Source organism: Pyrus communis, chromosome 11, assembly GCF_041283825.1.
Source record: "Pyrus communis isolate YQ-2024b chromosome 11, ASM4128382v1, whole genome shotgun sequence".
Classification (NCBI taxonomy): Eukaryota; Viridiplantae; Streptophyta; class Magnoliopsida; order Rosales; family Rosaceae; genus Pyrus; species Pyrus communis.
Genome location: NC_142575.1, coordinates 20,779,120 through 20,785,534, shown reverse-complemented (window position 1 = coordinate 20,785,534; position 6,415 = coordinate 20,779,120). Strand labels below are relative to the sequence as shown.

Below are 6,415 nucleotides of genomic sequence, written 5' to 3'. Positions count from 1 at the left end.
ATCTTGACCATTCCCAATTAAACCATTTAATTGCTTATCCATCTCATTTATATTTCTTCACTTTCATCCTTACTAGGTGTACGATCCATTAGGTTCCAATTAGCAAGGCAGTGGGCGATTGTTACTCTTAACGATCGATTGTGAATTGAAACTACATTTCAATTCTCCCTTTGATGAAGATTAGTGTTTGCTAATCTTCAGGGCTTCCACAAACCATGAGTGACACCTAGTAGTACATCATGGCTACCCAAGCTAAGTAGAAGTGTTTGGAGAACTTATCCAGTTACAATTATAATGCAATATGATCCTTCTCTAATATAATACTCTTAATCAAATTATTTGAGTGATAGTTTGTTTCATGTCTACTATCCAATGTGATACTTCTCTATATGATTCAATTGAATATGATTTGGAACAAACTTCCTAAGTCATATTCGTATGCTTTGGCCAAAGACTCCTGAATTATATCTCAAAGTTTTCTCCCTCCACCACGGAAGGTTAGAGATCCCTTGTTGTGCATTCATATGCCTACATGACTAGATAGCTTGACCTCAACAATGTCGTGGATACTCTTGATGGAATGCCTTTGACATGATCAGACATCAAGGACCTAACCATTAGACATCTATGATGCCTTAGGTCAAAGGACTACTTTGCATATTGCAACTTATGAGTTCTTACATGACATGTATGTTCGAATTCTTTTTTTATCATAGTTCAACGTACTCAATTACCTTTTGAGCACCTATGTGTTTGTCTTAGTGTCCAACACTAAATGACTTGAGACTAGTCATACTCACGCTTGAGTTAACATAACACATACTAACCTTAGTAGATTGTCAATGCCCAATTGGCAATCCTATGGCTAGGAACGTTTTAGGAATGAACATAAGAGAAAGGTCTCGTTAATCTAACTTGCTTAGATCACTTCTCTCTTAGATTAAATACATTCCTTGGATTCCCTTATTGCTTAAACACATAATACAATAAATAGTGATTGCTTAAACACATAATACAATAAATAATGATTAACAAAATGCTTTGCCCTTTATTAAACATATAACAGTGTAACACAATAAGTATTCCAAAAGCTATTACATCAAATGAGTGGCTTTGTAGGCATACTTCCAACAATCTCCCACTTGCACTGAAAGCCACCTTCCTATGTATCTAATACCCATCTTTTTCATATGGCGGTCAAGTTGGATTTGAGACATTGGCTTCGTTAGTGGATCTGCTATGTTATAGGCTGAGGCAACCTTGAGGATGTTGACTTTCCCTTCAGTAGCATAACTTCTAATGATATTAAAGCATTTGTCAAAATGCTTGTTCTTTTGATAAGCCTTGGGTTTCTTGGCTTGAGTTATCGTCCCACTATTATCACAGTACAAAGTTATTGGTGATGTAATGGTTGGAACCACTCCAAGTTCAGTAATGAACTTCTTCATCTAGAGCGCTTCTTTTCCGGCTTCAGCTACAACGAAATATTCAGCCTCCGTCGTGGAATCAACAATTACATCTTGTTTCTTGCTTTTCCAGCTGACAGCCCCACCATTCAGAGTGAACACATATCCAGAGTTGGAATTTCTATCATTAACGTCAGATTGGAAATCTATGTCTGTATAGGCTTCCACTCGCAACTATGTTGATCATCCATAAACAAGGAGCATATCCTTAGTTCTTCTTAAGTACTTAAGCACCGTCTTGACAGCTGCCCAGTGTTCTGATCCTAGGTTAGATTTATATCGACTAGTAATACTCACAACATATGCGATATCAGGCCTTGTGCATATCAAGGCACACATGAGACTTCCTATTGCAAAAGCATAATGAGTCCTACTCATCTTCCGTATCTCTTCAGGAGATTTCGGTCCCATGGACTTAGAAAGGTGAATTTCATATCTCATAAAAAGAAGACCTTTCTTAGATTATTCCATTTGGAACCTACTTAGCACCTTATCTATGTACATAGATTAGGATAATCCAATTAATTTTCTGGATCTATCATGATAGAGCTTTAACCCCAATACATAAGATGCATCTCCCAAATCTTTCATATGGAAGGTTTTGGACAACCATACTTTTACAGAAGAAAGCATTGCAGTGTCATTCCCCGAATAGTAATATGTCATCTACATATAACACTAGGAATACAATTGTATCCCCAACGACCTTTTGACAAACACAATTGTCGTCTTCATTTTGAGTAAAACCAAACGATTTGATTTCAGTGTCAAAATGAATGTTCCAGCTCTTGGAGGCTTGCTTAAGTCCATAAATGGACCTCTGAAGCTTGCATACCTTAGTCTTTTCAGACTTAAACACGAAACCTTAGTCTGCATTTGTGTCATTGTCACCTAGAAGGTGCAATTCTCCAAAGTTGTCATTCATGCCATACCTCTGAAGTGTCCTACTGACCCTTTCAGATCTTCGTGGAGCTTGGGGTTCAGGAACAGGGTTGTCAACTTGTTGAGTACTTGTTTGTGGTTCATAATTAATCTCATTAATTTCCATCATTTTACTTGTAGTTCCTTTGGGAACAAATTCATCCTCTAGAAACTTAGCAATTCTGTCGACAAAGACTTTCTGGTCGTCAGGATGGTAGAACTCATATCCCATAGTTTCTCTAGGATATCCCACAAAATAGCACCTAACTGATCTCGCTTTAAGCTTATTAGCTTCAAGCTTCTTGACATATGCTTCACAACCCTAAATCTTAATATGACTAAGACTTGGCTTTCTGCCATGCCATATCTCATACGGCGTCTGTGAAACTGACTTGGAAGGTACTCTATTAAGCAAGTAAGCTACTGTATATAGAGCATATCCCCAGAATGTTGCTCGTAGATCAGCGGAACTCATCATAAAACAAACCATGTTCATCAAGGTTCGATTTCTCCTTTCAAAAACTCCATTAAGTTGTGGAGTTCCCGGTGGAGTCGACTGTGATATTATTCCACACTCTTTGAGATAATCTAGGAACTCATTACTTAGATACTCTCCCCCTCAATCTAATCTTAGGATCGTTATCTGCTTCCCAGTTTGCTTCTCAACTTTATTCTTGAATTCTTTGAACTTTTCAAAGCATTCTGACTTGTACTTCATAAGATACACGTAGCCAAACCTAGAGTGATCGTCGGTGAATATGATATAGTAGGAGAAGCCTCGTCTCGACGTAGTAAACATAGGTCCACACACATCAGTGTGGATTAACCCTAAAATTTCAGTGGCACGCTCTCTCTTCCTAGTGAATGGAGATTTGGTCATCTTCCCTTTCAAGCAACATTCACAAGAACCCATTTGGTCATTACCTAATGGGTGGAAATATCCATCTTTCAACATCTTGTGAATCTTATCAAGCTTCACATGTCCAAGTTTAAGATGCCATATCTTTTCTTGGTTAACTTCTTTTTTAACCCTTTTGGGTTTTGAGGTATTCCCGCTTTCAATACAGTGCATCCCACTACTTGTCTCTAGGTGAAAAGTCCCTCTATCATACTACCATGAGAGATAATATGACCGTTCAAGTATAAAGTGCAACTCATTTTGTCAAACAATATTGAGTGCCTATCTCATAAAAGCATAGAGATGGAAATCAAATTCTTTATACATGAAGGACAATATAAACAATTTTTAAGTTCCAAGACTTCCCCATAAGGTAGTTTAAGCATGTAGATGCCTACTGCTTTTGCAGAGATCTTAGTGTCATTTCTAACTCGCACAATCATCTCCCCATTGCACAATGTCCTGCTCCCTATTCATCCTTACAACGAATTGCATATATGTTGGCTAGCGCATGAATCAATATCCAGGAATTGGAGCTTACTATAAAAGCACTCTCTATGAGATACATAGTCCCTTCAAAAGTTCGTGTCATAAGGCTCGCAATGCGCACCCTGTATTTCTTCTTCCAACGTTCATCATTTCCACAATGAAAGCATGTTCCTTTGGATTTTCTTGCCTTCTTCTTATGCAACATTTTCCTTATGATTGCATTCTCACTCCCATTGTCCTTTTTGAAACTTTGTTCAAACTTACAGCACATGTCAATCATCTCGATAAAAGTATGATCGAATTTATTCACTTTATAGTTTACTATAAACTTAGTGAAATCATCCGAGAGATATGCTAGGAAAAAGTCTTAGGCCATTTTCCTATCATTGGAAGTTCCTAAACTCTCAAGATCTTGAAAGATCCTTTCCATCTTTTGTCCATGTTTTTGGACCGATGTCCCCTTTGCCATTTTGGCATTCAATAGACTAGAAACATTTGAGAATCGTACGTTACTAGTCTCAATGTCATGCATCTTATGCAAACTATCAACCATAGCACAGGAAGTGTCTATGTGCTCATGTAGCTCCTCACTAATTGAAGTGAGGATTAAGCATTTGGCTTGTAGGTCATCCTCAAAGTGTCTAGTATAATTTTAACACTCCTCTTTTGACACTAGTTTCGTAGGAGGTACATAAGGAGGGGATTGCTTGAGCACATGCGATATGTCATTCATCTTTGAAACATTCTCATTGTGATGATACCAAGCAAGGAAACATTGGCCCCTAAGGCCCTTTTTGTCAAGTATAATGGTAGGTGTAATTTTAGGCATGTCATTAACTACATAACATAACAAAAATCTTATTAGATTGTTGATTTTAAAAAACTACTTGATTGGGTCTTAAATCAAAGAGTACCACCCACTATTTTTGGCAAATTCCACATCCCTTAATGGAATCCGAGAGTTATGTTGAACTCTTAATGGGGTATGGGAGACTCACCATTACCAAGCCCACCTCACAATGATATGATGTGGTTAACAATAATGATGAGAGAATAACGCTTTAGTCATTTACAACTCTTGTAATAACCCATCTAGTTTGGCCTCTAGAGAATGATGCGTCACAATGATATGATGTTGGCACCACTGCACTTAGTTAAGTCATTCCCACCATGCTAGTTCGTGTAGGGGTTCAACAATAGCCTCACAGTGATATGATGTTAGCCATCCTCGTTGCCTAGCTTACCAGATCATGTATGTACATATGGATTCCTCCTGAATGTAAGCACATACTTTGAACTTCCCCTTGATAGGGTGAAGTCGGTGTATGAGTCACAAACGATTGGAGCCCACCACGGTGGAAGGCCTACAAAGAGATGTTCAAAGCATTGGGCTACATCAATTGCATTTTAGTTTTGTTGAGGAAGTAGTGTTGGGCTACATCAATTTCATTTTAATCTAATTAAAAGAACTTGGGCCTATCATAACCATTGGTCCAAGTTTATATGAATTAGTAATATATAATACTCCCATTATTTCAATGAAACAAGCGAGACTATATGGAACTATTAACGAATGCATTGCATCCTCATATGGACTATATAGTCATTTTAGGTCTTAGGATGATTATGAACCATTTGATTTAATCCAAAACGAGCCTTGTGTTGGACCTTGGGTCTAAGGTAGGTAGTTGTTGATTTTAGTTACGCGTTTAATCTAATTAAACTATTATTTCCTATTGCGCGTTGGACCCAACTATTCCAATTTGCATGCAATTAAACAAAAAGGAATACTTGAAATAAAGAGAAGGGCTTATGCCCTTTTACAACACATTTGATGAACTTATGTCCTTTTACAACACATTTGAGCTAATCAAATTACATTTAAATCTAAATTACTTAACCCAAACATTCATAATGTAAAGCGGTCAATCACATAGCTCAATTATCGAAGCCTTTGGTTCACAATCACCCTTTTCTAAATCAATCACATTAACTAAGAAAGCAACTTAAACAATTGGTTTTTGAATTCATAGAATTGATTTAAATGGAGTCCACAACTCAAAAACATAAACTTTTGGGGTCACTTTGTAAAAACACAAGAGTCCACAACTTCATGTAATTACAACTAGAACCCAAAAATTTCAACAATTATAAAAACTTCATTAAAGGAGCAAAACAATTTGTCCTTTAGTGATTTAGGGCCTTTACTTAAAAACGTAAACTTTTGGGTCAAAGTGCAAATACACAAAAGTATCAAAACTTTATGTAATTGCATAAAAGCCCCAAAAGTGCCCTCATTATGGGGTGGCCGGTTTTGGTAGTGAAAAGGGAGGGTTGGTTTTTGGTGAAAATTCAAAATTTTATAAAGTTTTGATAAAGTGAAAGGTATGGGTTGAAAAGTTGATTGGCATGGTTGAAAAGTTTGATTGGTATGGGTTGTAAGATATAGGTAAGGTGTAGCATTTATCAAACAATAAAACACAAATTATCCATCACCAATCAATAAAAAACCAAAACTTTATGAAAAACATCAAACACATTGAATCAAAACAGCAAACCTTTTTGTTCTTGGTAAGAACATCAAGAACATTGAAGAACACACATGAAAACTCATAAAAGCTCTATGAATGTTTTCACTCAA

At 36.8% G+C, this 6,415-nt stretch overlaps 1 pseudogene; it reads right to left on the bottom strand.

Moving 5' to 3' along the window:
- Positions 1-1,448: 1,448 nt before the first annotated feature.
- LOC148693061 (secreted RxLR effector protein 161 pseudogene) lies at positions 1,449-1,877 on the bottom strand (annotated as a pseudogene).
- Positions 1,878-6,415: the final 4,538 nt, after the last annotated feature.